The sequence below is a fragment of the Pezoporus occidentalis genome, unplaced genomic scaffold (genome assembly GCF_034315485.1).
Source record: "Pezoporus occidentalis ecotype Australia unplaced genomic scaffold, CSIRO_AGI_Poc_V1 ctg42, whole genome shotgun sequence".
Taxonomy (NCBI): Eukaryota; Metazoa; Chordata; class Aves; order Psittaciformes; family Psittacidae; genus Pezoporus; species Pezoporus occidentalis.
Genome location: NW_026915747.1, coordinates 2,401,064 through 2,417,084, shown reverse-complemented (window position 1 = coordinate 2,417,084; position 16,021 = coordinate 2,401,064).

The following is a 16,021-nucleotide window of genomic DNA, read 5'->3' as shown; positions in this document are numbered from 1 at the left end:
CTATCAGTTCTGTTCCCAGGCCGAAAGTCAAAACACTGCACTGCACCAGCTACCAAGAAGGAGAAACATGACTGCTACTGCTGAACCCAGGACAGGTACCTATTGGTCTTCCTGATCTTGGTCACCCTGATCTGCTCCCCAGTTTATTCAGTAAGCAGCCCAGAACTGATTAAATATCTCACATGATTTTGAAGATTTATAAAGTTATTTCTCCCTGTGGGTTACAATCGCACTGATCATTTGATGTTGCATCAGGTCATTTCAGGACATGCTCAAAACATGAAACTAGAAATATTCCAGTGTTTCATAAAACACTTAGGAGGTTTTATTGGAACTTTGAGCTATATTATTTCTTTAAAAGCAGGTGGGTGCAGGTGTTATTCAGGAGTAGAATATAAAGTACAACACACTAGTACAAGCTTTTGCATTTGACCTGTCGGTACTGAGCAATCTGCCCCAGACAAGAGCACTACAAGTGACATTCGAGCTTTCTAAATACGAGAAGCTGTTTACATGCTGATCTGCAGAAGCATGTCAGAAAGATAGGAAGGGAGGGACTGTAGATAAAGTAGATTTGGAGGTATTTCTCTTGATTAATAAGTAAAATTAAATTTATTTCTGGGATGGGGAGGAAGGGGAAGGGAAATAATAGTATATCATCTTTGATCTTCTGCTGAGACAATCTAATTAGTGGGACTTATACCAATGGTTGTTAAAGAGAACTATCTTTTACCCAATGGGAAAGCAGTCTTTGCCTTTCCTTTCCTCAAAGAACTTAGAAAGGAAATCTACAGCTTGATAGGCAAGGGGCTGATCAGTGACCAAGACCTTTGCTACGGAGATTGCATCTTGGACGTATGGCTCTTTGGAGATTAGTCTTTTAACAGTAGAAGCTAGAAAACTACCATGAGGCCTTAGCTCTAGGGGATGCACTGAGCCCTTCACACTCTTGAATTCTGTGTGGCACTTAATGATTCACGTGTGTATATTGATACAAAGCACAAATGTTGGTTTAAATTACAAGCACAAGGCTTAATGGCGATTCTGACATCATGTTGTAAAACACAAACTTTCCCCACATCCACATGCACTAAAGGCTGTGATATACCAGCTTCCTAAGTTACAAATGAACAGCTAAATGCTCACACCTGTGCTGTGTCTGCATAAGCACAACTGATTATATGGTTGGAAATTAGTGGCGCAGGAGGCTCTGTCTGTAACTCTGTTGAAGGAACTGTGTAATAGAGTGGGCAATGTTCTTCAGCTATACCATGTATTATAAGAAGACAGCTCATTGTTGCACTGAAATCCCTTTAGACCAGTTTAGCAAAAAAAAAAAAAAAAAAAAAAGAGAAAGGAGTACTTAAAACTGCTTTAATGCGCCTATGCACGCTTTTAATAAAGAACTAGGTTTAAAAAGCTGACAGGACCAACAGAAGTAAAAATTTAGGATGGAATTTTAATTTGTAATCACACTACTGAGACTGCAAAATGAAATAAAATAATTAGAAATAGAGATCTGTGAAATGCACTCCGGTCAGACAGCAGCAGTGATGCCATTTTTGGAATTCAAGGAAGCTCAGTTATTTTGATTGATTTTCCAGTTTCAAGAAATTACAATGTTTAATTTGTCCAAGTCTGATATCTTGGTGACCTCTGATATTTTAGTGTAATCTTAGCTCCCATATACGTTAAGCAAAACCTCGTTGGAAAATATAGAGAAAGATTTGCTAAAGTATTATGTCAGGAATCTAAATCTACAATAACACCAGAAAGCATCTGTTCTTTCCAATTTACTTCTACTGTTGTTTCTGAGAATTGGGCAGCAAAGGAGTGTGTATAAGGGTTTACTACCTGTTAGCCTCTGAGATGCTATTAATCATTTTAACAGTAGATTTCAGAATTAGGTTTTTCAATCAGAATAAGTAGATGTATTTAGGCTGATAGTTTTGATACCACACACAGGTAATCCAAGGGGTTTATGGAGCTTCTTACATGGTCCTGTACAGAGTATAAATACCACTCACCAAACAGCACATGTTTAGAAAGATGACACAAACATGTGGTAGCAATAGAACCTAATGTTTTTCTCCAACAAAGGAGCACATTTCTGTTTTATATAAAAATGTCATCTGTAAATGTAGATAAATTTAGGATATTGAAATCCTCAGTGACTAAAGAGAATCAAATAAAACTGTACTATAGTCAGACTTGCCTTAAAATCTAAGAAATATGTCTGATAATCTGAATAGCTAGGTTCTTTCTCTTGGAATCTATCAAACATGAATGGAACTTCTGCATCAACTTACAAAAGTAAAATCTTAAATATGATTTTAAGAAAAAAATGTGAATGTAAAGAGATTAATTACACAAATTATATAGTCATTATGAAAAGAAAGAATTGACTTTCCAAACATATCTCAAATTTTTAAGTTAAAATCACTTTAGACACATTTTTATCCCTCCCTTTTGCTAACATTCAGGAAAACTAGTGACATTTCCGTGAATGATTCCAGGAAAATAGTATTGGCCATGAAGATTTTAATCATAGAATAAAATATATTTCATTACATAAGAACTGTTTAACTTTAGGGATGGGCTTCAGATTCCAGACTAAGAGACATACAGCATAGCCAGAGAAATCTTAATTTGAGATGCCTTACAACATTACACTGTGCTTCCAGTTTCTGCTCCTTTAAGACCTATAAGAAATAGATCATGAAGTTAATTCTTGAAGTTCATTTACAGGATGGCATGGCTTTTAAAATGCACCAGTTTTGAAAATTACTTGCACAGCGCAAAAGTTGGCTACTTCTGTTTATCTCTATATACAAATGATTGGTAAGCGTATAAGTAAATTTTAGCCTCTGGTTTTGCACAGCATAAGAATGAGAAAAGGATGTAATACATCCACCATTCTGAATCCAGTGTTTGGTCCTGTAAGTAAGTCTGCTCACGGTGCAAGTCTGTACCTTCACATTCTAGCCCACAGAATGGTCAGCCACTCTGCAGGGACACACAGCCCTTGTTCAGTGACACGCTGTCCATCATCTACCTTCTGGCTCAGCTCCTCGTTCCTAGAACTGAAGCACTGAACTGTCTCCCAGTAGGGTTGGCTCTCAGCATAAATTAGACTTACCATTTTCCCCAAAAATTATTCACACAGATCTATTTGTTATGAAAAAATAGAGTAAATTTCTACATAATTATTCAGATGATTCAAAAGAAAGCAAATTTTATTAGGAAATAGATGCTATTTTAACTTAGTAATGAAGTGGGAGGGAGAAGGTAAATGCATATGACATAAAAGTGACACAGCCATTTGATGGGGAATTTTGAAGTTATACTGAGAGAAAGAAAGCACAAAAAAGGCATTGTAATAAAGTGCATGTTTAACTGGATAAGTTAAAGTGGCTAAAGCCTAGATTGTTTTTAGAAATGACTGGTAATTTTCCATATTTTTCTTATCATGTTCTGCTAATAAATCTTGAATTGGGCTCTGGAAAAATCTTTAGTATTTTCAAAATTGTCTGCAAAAGAGTATTCTCAATATTTCTTTAGCCCATGTAATGCCCAAAAATTTTCCCTATGTGTGCTGTACACCAGCATTTCACAGATGGCAAAAAGTGCTTATTTTGGTTGCAAGATGAATACATATTCTTATAGGATTTCTAGATTTCTACATGCATTTATGAAAATGGCTTAATTCAAATCATATCATGTTCAAAATACAATTAAAAAAAAAAGATATTTTGTTTTCTAAGTGTCATGGTTTAAACCCAGCCTCCCCCTCCCAGAGGGACGGAGAAGAGAATCAAAAAGAATGCAACTCCCACAGGTTGAGATAAGAACAGTTCAGTAACTAAGGTATAACACAAATCACTACTGCCACCACCAATAATAACAATGATAAAGGAAATAACAAGGGAAGAGAATACAACATCTCACCACCAGCCAACCGATAACTCACCCCCCCCCTTCCCACCTCACCAAGCACCGACCGATACCTCCTCCAACCCTGCAGCCTCCCAGCCCTTCTGGGTAACTCCCAGTTACATCCTGGGCATGACGTGCTGTGGTATGGAATACCTCTTTGGTCAGTTTGGGTCAGGTGTCCTGTCTCTGTTTCCTCCCGACTTCCCCTCCTCCCTGGCAGAGCATGAGGCTCACAAAGTCCTTGGCCAAACCAAAACATCATTGTTATCAGCTCTGTTCCCAGGCCGAAAGTCAAAACACTGCACTGCACCAGCTACCAAGAAGGAGAAACATGACTGCTACTGCTGAACCCAGGACAGTATTCACCCCTTATTCCATACCATTCACGTCATGCTCAGATCCCACACTTTCAATATACCATCACTCTTATCTCAGTGCACTCTTATCTAAGTGCATGGACCAGTCCCTATAAAGCTGCTGCATCCATCTGATCCATGATGTCAGGCTCCATCTCTTGTAACAGTCAGAGCAGGAGAGACTGTGTGCAGTGTTCACACTCGAATAATCTGGACAATAGCGTCCATTGCTAAGTCCACCCCTCGATCATGAGTCATCTCTGTGTTGCATCTCTGCTCTGATGGCCTGAAGTGCCATGGGCCCACCAGGCTCAAAATAATTCACTGTCCCCTTCAGCAGTTACTGCAGCTTGTTGCTGGGGACTCCATACAGCTGCCTTCCATCTCCGACGCTTCCAAAGCACTGGAGGGGCCCAGTGGACTAGATACTTGCCCATACTGTCACACACACCCTGCCACTCATGACTGTCCAGCTTTGGGGAAAACCTCTTGGACCTCCTATATCTTCGTCTAACCCCAGACAAGACCCAAACCTGACTCTGCTTAACTCCTGAGATCAGACAAAATGGTTGTGGGTAGAACACAGTCTGTGTGTGTGCCAACATGCTGATCCCCATGACAATCAGCAGGCAGGTCCCAAGGATACCCAAAGGCCATTCAAAACCTTCAGAACTCTCAGTTGATGCTGCTGTACTTGTCACTGGGGCTGGTGCAGCTGCTGTGCTTGCCGGCTCTCCCACCACCAGCTTCTCTTTTCCTGAGTCCAGCTCTTCCTCCTCTGCCTTGCTGGGAAATGCTGCATGCTCTCCTGCATCCTCCTGGGGCTCGGCGGGCGGCTTCCGGGGAATGCTCTCGGCCGTCGCGGGGCTCGGCTCCTCCGCGGGGCTCGGCTCCTCCGCCGCCTTCTCCCGCTGCTCGGCAGCCGCCTCCTTCCGCTCCTCGACCGCCCCGACCTCCTCCACCGGCAGCCACTCCCTGACGGCCTCTGGCCCCGCTCCCGCCACCGCTTGGTCCCCGGGGCCGCTCTCCCGGGCCGCTTCAGCAGCCGCCGGCTCCCGGAGCCGCTCCCCCTCGGCTCCCCATGGCCTCACCAAGACGGAGGCGAAGGCGAGGGCCATGACGGTGAAGAGCAGCCGGATGGCCAGGTACAAGTCTGTCCCGCCCTGCTGCTGGAGCCCGCCCGAATTACAAGTCATTGCCATAAAGTACAGTGAGACAAGAACCTTAGCCCAAGCCCCACACTTGATAAACACTAACAGCAAATACCGGCTCTAAGTAATGTACTACATTTTGAAACTGTGAGATCAAGAGGAACAACTCTTGAGAGCCAATAAATCAGCATTGTGACGAGTGACTATTAATCTGGTCAGATCTGTTGTTACCTCAACCCTTTGTGCCCCACATTGGGCGCCAAAAAGAACTGTCGTGGTTTAAACCCAGCTAGACAGCTCGTTCACTCACTCCCCCCCTTCTTTCCCTCCCCGTGCTCCCAGAGGGGCGGAGAGGAGAATCAAAAAGAATGCAACTACCACGGGTTGAGATAAGGGAAATAATAAGGAAAGCATAGGGTTAAAGAATAATATGATGCACAGAGTAGTCAGCTCTGTTGATCTCAGTCATTAATGTTTTCCATTTTTGTCAGTAGCCAACACTGTTCATTTTTTCCAGGTAAGCTGCTACCATTTGCCACTCTTTTTATTATAGAGTTCACTATTTCCAACAACCTCTCTTTAATGCCAGTGATGTACTCTGAAATATGTCACATCATTGAAAATGTTCAGCACAGATAATTAGCAGGTGACCTTTAATGTTATCTCTAAAACTGTTCTAATTTATTTTAAAAGAAAAAGTAGTACCGTATGTGTAAATCATCCATGCATCAAAAGCAATCATCTAAAGTAAATTCCAGTTCACCTTTAAGTATCAAAAGCTTTAAGCCTATTTACAACTTGGATTTACTAATATTTAGAGAAAAAATACAGTCTAGCAAATCCTGTCTGAGTTTGCAAATCACATAAAGCAGTGTTTGCCTTTTAAATGTCATATCGAAGGAAGTTTCTCCAGCAGCGCAAAGTATAGTATGGCGGTTGAATCCAATTTCTTAAGAAACCTTGGGAACCAGGATAGAAAAAGAGGTGCAGTGCATTCATTCTCATGTTTAAAGCACATATTTCGATAAATACTTGTTTGCCTTCCTTGTAACCACAACTTTTGACAGGACTAAATGCACTGAAGAATTATTTACTTGGATTGTACTGCATGTATCCTCTTCCTTATTTAATATCTACAACATGCAGAGGAAATTTGCTTTGATTACCTGATTTTTATTTTAATTTTATATATTTTCCACTTCAGAAAATAGTACTAAAAGTACAAAAGTAGATGTAATAGCCGGGTAGTTTCTGTTAAAAATAAAAAAAAAAAAAAAATAAAAAATCAGTTCATCAGGCTGTTCCTTCTCCTTTTTTTCTCATACATATTGAAAAAGACGCCATATAAATATGAATACTCAAAGAAATGGTCTTGTTTTTTATAAACCCTAAATAGCTCAGCAAACAGTTCCATTTATTGTGCCTACATTTTAATTATTAAAGACCCAAAGAGAGTCTGAATGTCTTCTGCTGGAAGACATACTTTTTCATATAAGGCAGTTTGCATACTTTAAATCTAGAGGAGATATGTTACAAATCTGCATGTGTTTGCTGATAAAGGTGTTTTTATGAAGGTGGATCCTGTGTCAGAGAAGAACAAAGAAAATTCCATTCTTAATGCCACCTGAATCTAATACCTTTTGCTTCTTTCACACTACTTAAAGCTACTAACATGCTTCAAGTATTTTTAATTTTAAATTATGAAAAATGCATGGAAAACAGTATCAAATATAAGACTAAACTATAGCAAGCATAGCATACATACACTCAACTGAATATGGCATGTGTATGGATTTGTTAATGCTTAAAATGTATGTATCTGTTGTTAATATGATTCTATGCAGACCTGATCAAAAGCCCTATGGAAGTCACCACTTGATGTTGGGAGACTGGCTTAGACCTTTCTGTGACCATGCCAGGTCCTGAGCACTCTCAGACACTGCTCTGAGAAAGGTGTCCCTCAGGGCTGGAAATTAATTCTTTGCATAGCCTACACTGTACAGCTTGGGCTGTGTTTCTCACACATGCTTAACTTTGATCTGAACAGCAACAGGATTACTCATCTGCTCTGAAGGCAAGCACACTCAAAGTCCTTTGCTTGGATCTCCCCTGGGGTGCTGACTGGAAAGCCCATTTGAATTTAGTCAGGATCTCCTTGTTTATCTACTTTTGCTTGATTTCCTGTGTGGATACGGGCTGTCCTTGAGTTTGGAGGAAGTGATTCTAGAAAATAACCAGCCCACATCTCTCCAGCACCATCTCTCACAGAATCCTTCCAGGCAGATCTGTGAACAGGCAAAAGTCTGCTCTCCCAAAGACCCATATCAAAGTGAAAGTTTTAAAAAAGTTTACACTGTCATTTCTATGAGGATGGACCCATAGATGAAGCTTGTATAGACTCAGAACTACTCTGAGCGGCTCTGGCTGCTACTGAAGACACAATGGCTTCTGTTACTTAGACAAAAGCAGAAAGTACCTAGGTTACTGGGAAGGCCTCTTTTCCATAGTAAGCACCTGTTCTGCTTTTTGACTTCTTCAACCCTGTTCATTCTGAAAGGCAGCTGATTACACGGTTAAGATACTCTCTGTGTATGATGTGAATCACTTGCTTCCCAAGCACTGAAAGTCTTGTTAGTCTGTGAAAAATATGAGCAGACACTCACTTATGAGAATAACTGTACATCAGAGTACATGTGTAACAATGTTTTTCTACAGTTTTCTCACAAAATGTAGATAATGAAGATAACACTTTCTAGATGAGGTTGAGAAGGATGATGATGATTATTCTCCATGATATCTTGATCTCTATGATATACCATGGATATAATTACCTACTGCTATTACCTTTTATTGTATCGTCTTATTAACCTGTTTGATAGGAGACATCCAGAAAAAAGAGATTACCTGGCCCTACTAGTAACTAATAATGTGCCAGTTGAACATGCAATATTCCTAAACATTAACAAGGTGCCTGCTGGGATGTTCTGAACTGCTGTGCTTACTTTATACACTGAGCTTACTACTTAGGAAAAAGTATGTGTCATACTTAGAATGTTTGAATGTTTAGTATTCACTAAATTATATATATCACTTCACTATCTTAGCTGGGTAATTGGATGCAATATAAGCTTTTGCAAAATAAGAAAAAAAAATTTCAACACAATTCTCTAAGGTTTAGGTAAAGTATATTCAAATGTTTCATACTTAGATCTTTCCTCCCACTACCTCAATGATGTCAGCTTTAATTTCCTTTCAGAGAACTGACATTTCTGGTTCATGAAGTGCCAAACACTTTCTCAGTTCTAAACAAGTTTGAAAATACATGGCACCAATGTAAGCAGTTAGAATAATACCCATAAAAACAAATGAGATGGATTTTAATGAAAACCTCTGCATACATCTCAGCATCTAAAATTCCTAGGAATTAAATTTGCAAAACAAATTCTCTAGTCTCAGTTTTCAGAAGAGTTAATTATCAACTAGCAGACCAATGTCTCCCCACATGCAAAATGCAAGGAAAGTTAGAAAACAACATTTATGATTTAGATTAAATATCATAGCTCATGATAATATGGTTATATTCTGTGGAAGTAACAATTTACAATGCTTTTCAGCTACATAAATATCACCTGCTTTTTGGGGGTTTAGTCTGGTTTTGTTTAACAAAAAAAGCAATGTTTATCACAGCAGTTCAGAAAAATATCTGTATTTCATTCCATGTTGTATGTTTTCAAAGTAAGACCTCAAGAAGAGTTGTACCAGCTTTACTTTGGTAAATGACCAGCCTAAAGGACCAAATTTACTATTGGTTGTTACTTTACAACATCACTAATTCCCCTTGAAATTTTGTGGTCAGAACTCCTCTCTGAGTCAGAATGCCAGTTGTTTAGTTCTCTGAACACTTCCTATTTGGGCATAGAATTTCAATTAATTGAAACTGGATGGTATACTTTGACAGTATTAACTTATTTAGTTTAATTAAATTATCCTTTTTTTAGTATATACTATCATTTAGAATAATATAAAAAAGAAATAGATATATGTTCATGTCAACTGACCTACAGTGTATATGGAAATTTCCCTGTAAAGGACAATCCCAGCTTAAAGAACCTGGAAAAGGTAAGTATAGCACTGCAGTTCCCTACCCAATGAATTTCCCACAGAAGACTGTTCAAAGACCAGTACACGAAAAAGTAGTTCTTCAACTGTGATGTCTGGAAGACAACATACAGATTATTAGGTCTCTGACATACCTACCATGACACACTGAGTATCCGTATGGTATAAAAAGGGGGTTGAGTCTTTGCTTCTGTCTAATAAATTCATAGAATGATAGATCATTCATAGATGATCTTAAAGATCATTTAGTTCCACTCACTCCTTTGCCTCTTCTTTTAAAGGATTTGACCTACTGCACTGTAATGGGAGAAAAGGAAAAGAATAGTGTTCCACCAACACAAATCTGATGGCCAATATTACGTTGCAGCAAAACCATTTTAAGACAATGAAATCAAAACAATCTGCTTTCTGAGTGTGCTTCTCTCTCCATAACCCAGCAATCAGAATTATGTTGAAAAACCTACATCTTGCTGGTTCATAGTTGCCAGTTTTCAAGTACACCTATGGGTTTCTAAAATCTCATTTGTATGCTATACAAACTACCTGATTTGAGCTAATCATGGACAACTTTCAGTGTTGTTCAGGGTGCCAGACTGAATCTGGAGTCACTCAGAACTAAATCATTGTAAATGAAGAGGATCAAGTGATTCTCACTTGAACCTAGAACACAATTCATCTCCAATTCATCTGTAATGTGTGTAATTATAAGCATTTTGGAAGATGAGTTTTTTTCTATTTACATTTTAACATACAAAAAAAAAAAGGAACACAGCTCTATATGTTGTTTACAATTGCATGTAATATTTTTAATATTATTTGTATATATTTCAGGGGGATTTTTATTATTGTTGTTGTTGTTGGTAGTAGTAGTAGTAGTAGTAGTAGTAAATTTAGTACTAGTAGTAGTACTAAATTTACTCCTTTTACTGTCTTTTCCTGTGAAGTTCTGCATCACTCCTGGCTAGGCTGAAGGAAACAAGTCATACTGAACCCTTGGTTTTCAGACTGATTTTTTCAATTTTTACTATAGTTTCTGTTCATTATTGTCTAAGTTCACAGTTTCAAAAAGCAGCAGCTGCCCAGTGTTGCAAAGACCTAATTTCAAAGCAGAGGCAAGCGGGTTGAGCACTGGAATGTTGGCGTGGCTGGTTGGTGTTCCAGCCAGAATTCTAACTATTTACTGACAGCTGAGGTGACTACAAGCCTGGTCCACATGAAAGGGGTCTTCTCATATTTCTTAGAGAAGAGAATTTAGCACGTATGTGCACATGTCTTTAGTGATTTTCTTCTGAAAAAAAAAAGGGAACTTATGTTGAGTCAGATGACACTGTGCAGACTACACAAATGTATTATTTATGAGTACTGCTTAGGATGGCCTTTGGGAAACACACAGGCAAACACATTCCAGGCCCTTAGGAGCTTACATGTCTAATAGCAGACCTGACAAAACCAGTGGGAGCTGCAAACAATAGATGGAGAAATAAGAAAACAGACAAATGTAGTTTTCAAGATCAAAGTTAAATTAGGTAGTCTGTCATATGTGTTCTTCTGAAATATTTCTTCACTTTGCTAAGTAATCCACTCCAAGCCTGTGGAATTTCCTCACATGGCAAAATCCCTCTGAACTATTTCCACAAACATCTAATTTTTTAGTCTCTAATTTGTTCCATGTCTAAGTTCTCCCATATGTGCCTTTCCCTATTCCTTACCCCACCTTGGATTTCACATCCCATGAAGACAAATTCTTCATGGCTCATGAGTTCTCCCCAGGGCTAGCAACACTTGAGTTAAAGAAAACATACCACTCTGAAGAACATCCATGTCTGATCTCAGTGATTTTGGATATCTGGATTCTTCCTTCTATATTAAGATATGCCAAAAGACCCAATTTCTTCAATTGAAGAGTAATGAGTTTATGGCATTCTGTTGCCATGTTAAAGATCCGGGATGGCTGAACTTTCAAGGTTCTTATTTTCTACTAGAATTAATAATACTTATGCCCTAACCTAAACCTAACCATTTCCATGGCCAAATTGTATAGATAGTTGATAAAGCTTAAAATATATAGACATGGGTTAGACAGAGCAGAATACAGAATTCTTAATACAGTTTTCATACTAAATAAGAATATTTTATGGAAAGCTTTACGTCTAATATTAACCCTAGTTATCTCAAATGTCAGTGACCACTCAGAAGGATTATAATATCATTGAAACCCTGTTAATAAATTTGCAGTAAAAATGCAGTGCCTTTTAAAGTGCACAGAGTATCTGAAGGACAAGGACACTCCCCTTAGTATTTTATCTATGGCTGCAACAATAGGCATTAGATACTCTAGAATTCAGCTGCTGGTTTCCATTAGAAGTAACTAAATAACGACATTAGCTGAAACTGTTCTTCATTTTACCCTCACTTTTGGTTCAACACAAATAATTTATATTTTTAAAATCTAGGCCTCAATAAACCTACTATAGGCATTCCACAGAAAATGTTGCACAAAGAACAGCTGTCTCTACTGTGTCTTCTGAGCAATACTGGGATGGAGAAAATGGTTATTGGTTTTGTGCTGACAGATTATTGATCATACCTGCCTTCTGGATCACTTGACACTAGGGATTTTTGCTGAGACCATTAAGGGACCAGCCTCAAGCCCTCCATGCCCTGTACATACTGACAACATTCCCACATTCAAATTTACATGCATGCCAATAAGGGCCGCAAAGAGAAAACAAAAACTTAAAAAGCAGGTAGTTTAAGAACAGGAAATTAGAGAAGGATAAAATATGCTTATAAATATGCAAATTTGTAGCTAGTAATTCAAACAGGAAGCACAAGATGAGTGCCCAGAATGTACATAGTATTTTTAAACACATAACTTACAATTTAGGCCAACTAAACCAGAAAGCATTGGTACTAATGTGCCTTTATTTCACTGGAAAGGCTTTAATTTTCAAATTTATTTTTTTTTTTATAAATACAAATATTTTTTTTGCCATGTCAGCACTAAAACACTGGACAGGTGGGCTATTAATCACACTCTCCTAAGGCTCAGATGAAAGCAGAAAGCCTGTTATAATTTGTGTTCTTGTCCCTTTGCAATCCCTGGACTACCAAACAGCATAATTGGCTGCACCACAGGTTCTTCTACACCTGAGGCTCTTCAGGTAGAAGCTTTGATACACTGACTGCAGTCTGACCAGGTATATGAGAGGGGGACTTCCTTCACTTTCTCCTTCATTTTCTCATTCAAACAATAACTGCTAAAGTTTAGCTTATGGTTCATGCAATAGAATAATGCAATGTGTTGAATTGTCATCTTGTACAAATGATGAGCTTCAATCTTCCTATTGTAAAGTCTTATTTTCAGTTTTTTATAACCATGCCAAATATTGACTGAAATTTTGTACTGAAAACTTCAGTGATGGGAAATTTTACTAAAAATATTCTAGTTGTTTCTCATAGTAACATTCAAGAAAGAAAGTATTGCCAGTTTCTCCTAGACAGTAAAGCAGTTTCTGTGGCTTAGCTGAAGAGCAGCAGCTGTGGGATTCAGGTACAAGGAAGCCAATGTAAGATACTTTTTTTTGTTGCTACACTATTTATTGTCTGCTAAGGAGCTATTAATACATAATAGTTTAGTTTCAAAGAGAAAAACAATCACTTAACATGAGAAAGAGACAATCACTTCACACTTTTGACATCTGTCCAAGAATATACTCAAAAGTGCCCAGTTTTGCATCTCTTGGAAGTCCCAGTTCATGCAGCTCAGTAATTTCTTGCTAATAAAGGTCTCAAAAAAGTCTGTCTTAGTGAACATGAAGGACTGAAACAAATGTGAGGAACACTTTTGAAAACTACTCTACAGGAATCTCTTGATCCTTCTACTGGGACTTCATTTCTTCTCTTCATTCTGTGTTCTGCCCCCTTAAATTGGAGGATCACCACAAAAATATTTGATTCACATGTAGAGGAATCAAATAGTATCAAAACAAAGAGAAGGATATTTAGGTACAGGGGCAGGTGTTGGAAACTGACTTGAAGAAAGGATGAGTGAGTTAAATCCATTGTGTAGAAAACTGAGTGATGGAAACAGGAAGAGGAAAATATGTGGAAGGTTCAGAAGAAGACATCAGGAGGGAAATGAAATCATGTACAGAAACAGGGTCAGAGCATAAACAAAAAGGAAAGGGTCAGGAGCAGAGGGGACTAGGAGCTTACCACAAGGGAATACTGCTCTGTAGGAATTTGATAACTTCTCCAGAGAGTCACATAAATAACACAGAAGAGAGGGGATGACAGTAAAGGCCTCATGCAGCATGACAGTTTACGGAATTGGAGAGAAACAAATTAAGTTCAACAGAAATCTTATTCAGTTATATGTGTATATTTGTTATCTCTCAAACTTCAAAAATCACATATTTTCTGCAAGATCTTTGCATTATTTAGCCTACTGTGGTTTGGTTTGTTTTGGTTATGGTTTTTAAGTTCTTTACTGTGGTATGTTATTTTATTTTGGGGGGAAGAAAACGGTATAATTTATTCTTTTTTTCTTTCTTTCATGTCCCCTCCCTCCTTTAAATGGTTCTTTTTATTAACTGCTTATAATGGTTAAAATTGACTGTAACTGCTTAACATTGTTTTGCTTAAAACTTTCCATATACTTACCTAGTTTACAAAGTTGATTGGAGACTTGCACACTGCTGTTAAAATTTAGTGAGTATTGAGAGTTATTTTGAGCAAAATTTTACTCTCATGATGTTATTAAACTGGCAATAGGCTTCAAAAGCAATGAAATGATATCACATGTACAAGATGGCAAGCAGAAATAGTTGTGTAGGAGGTTCTTTTTTGAATGTGAATGTGTTAGTCTCGCCAAAACAAACTCCAGAGTACTGGATAATTCTTTATTAAATTATGCAACACATTTTCAAAATACAGACATTTGAGAATTAGTCCTCATACGTATGTCTGAAGCAAACACTTGTGACGACATCCTGTATAAGGAAACTCTGTAAAAATTACTTAAAATCCATATACTGTGCAAGAAACTTTACCTGGGGGGCATTCTTCTGTCTTTTACTAAAAAAATAGGCTATATAAAGGTGGTGTTAAGGTGCATGTACCCTTTCCATAGTGGAAACTTTAAGAGGGTCCAAAGATATTTACAATTCTTAAGTCTGGGGCCCTATTTTAGTGCCATTTCCTTTAGCTTTTGTTCTGATAACCAGGATTTACAGAGTGAGAACAGACTACTTATGTGTCAGAGATTTCAGATAAGGATGGAACTGTCTTCATTCTTTGCATTTTTTTGGTCTGTGTTTCCTGATAATGTCATTTGAATAAGCCAATTACATTGAAATCTCTTCCATCGTTATGCAAATATGTTCATGAGTGTGGATCTTTCTGACTTCTGTGGAATTGCAAGCTGTACAAGGAGTCTGCACAGGATGCTGCAGTCAAGTTTTGTGCTGATATCTGAGGTTCCATTTGCACTACATTGGAGGAAGATTTCAGGCTGATAGGACATTTAAAGAAAACAAAGAAAGCCTTTAAAAAGTACTGAAATGTTAAAAATATAGGCTGAATTTTGTTTTCTAGGTGCAGGCTGCAGTTACAACATTCCATTTAAAAATACGATTTAAAAAAAATAATGCTTGGGAAAATATCACTTAGAGCTTATTGAACATATCCCAAAATGCCCATCATGTACATTTTAAAACTAATCAGAAGTGCTATTATCAGAAGTGTTTTATTTAACTATTCAATCTCTTTATTGGTGAGATCATGTGCACAATTAAGCTTGAGTCACGCTAACCAGGAACTCAAGAAAAAAATTACTTGTTTTTCAATGTCATGGGACTCCTTGATGCTCTTTAAGTGCTGGTGACGTTAAGAGAGAATAATTTTTCAGCCACCACTCCTTCACACCCTGGCACTGACAGCAGTTTAACTGCCTGGCCTCTGTGTGTAACACTTGCTTCACTGCTCTGTAGGGATACCACATGAAGTCAAACAATTGGGATTTCTTCAGGAAACTGTATACCAAGCAAAGAACAACAATCCCTGTTCCATTTGAAGGAAACATTCCTGAGACAACAACACTGTGGGGCTCTATGTGCAGGGTGATGCTCAACTGCTGAATCTCACAATTAGTCAGTAGACAATGAAGATATGGGTTAAATACAGATACTTGCCAAATTTGCTGAGGTAAAGGTTGCTGGAAACAAACAGCATGCCTTGGTACGTGAACACAAGAACAATTATCCACTCCCTCCTAAGTTTAGCAGGTTGAGTTCCCATATTATAATGTGCTTAGTATTGTGAGAAAGCCAGATATCAAATTCTGTTCCAGAGATGAAAGAAAAAGTCAAAACCACTTAATGTCTGATACTGCATCAAAAATGGTCCGCTGTCATTTTATCTGAAGATACACAGCCAAACGCTACATAGCACAAACCT